Source organism: Limulus polyphemus, unplaced genomic scaffold (genome assembly GCF_000517525.1).
Source record: "Limulus polyphemus unplaced genomic scaffold, Limulus_polyphemus-2.1.2 Scaffold404, whole genome shotgun sequence".
Taxonomy (NCBI): domain Eukaryota; kingdom Metazoa; phylum Arthropoda; class Merostomata; order Xiphosura; family Limulidae; genus Limulus; species Limulus polyphemus.
In genome coordinates this window covers 252903-253751 of record NW_013666014.1, presented here as the reverse complement: position 1 = coordinate 253751, position 849 = coordinate 252903, and positions in this window count along the sequence as shown.

Here is an 849-nt window from a genome sequence, read left to right as displayed (position 1 = left end):
AGTCGCGCTATAACAAACGCTTTAATTCACAACGAACGTCTCACGTGCTCAACAATATGTCTTTCTCCGCAGTTCAATAACACAGCATTACATTGCCTCTGTCACGTTGTGACCATTTTATATATAAAAGAATACCGAGATCTAGTAAACTCCCAATATTTCATGAAGGTTCGAGAAGGAAGTGGTGTGATACAAGCGTCACGTGACCTGCGTTGTCGTAACACTGCCCCTTCCTTAGTATTGTTCGTCCCGAACAATAGCCACTTACATCAAACCAGTAACAATTAACAATAACTTAATTAAATGTACAGAATTACAAACACAGAATTACAATTCAACAAAGTCTCTTAATTTTACCGGACGTATCTTTTTCCGTACTGGTCTCTGTCTTGTTGGCTTCTGCTTCATATGGGGTTCATCTTCTCAAAACTGAGTAGAGTTTCTTCTTCGACGGTGGCTTTTTCAGGTGAGACGTCTTCAGCAGCGTCATTTGTTCTGTTGTTCACTTCGTCCCAACTGAAATGTCCTGGACCGTGATAATGCCAAAGCCTGTTGGCATGCACCACTTTTGGCTTACCTCGCCGACCACATTTTATCTGGAAAGTCACGTCTGACAGATGATCCACTATGTCATATGGGCCTTCCCATGGAGAAGACAACTTAGGAGACTTCCCTTTGGTCTTCCTGGGATTATACAACCACACCTTGTCTCCTGGTTCAAAGTTGACTTCAGTAGATCTCTTATCATAAGATAGCTTCATCGAATCTGCAGACGTTTTCAAGTTTGAACGCACTTGATGGTGAATATCATCCATCCTTTCCAATAACACTTCCACAAACTCTGACATA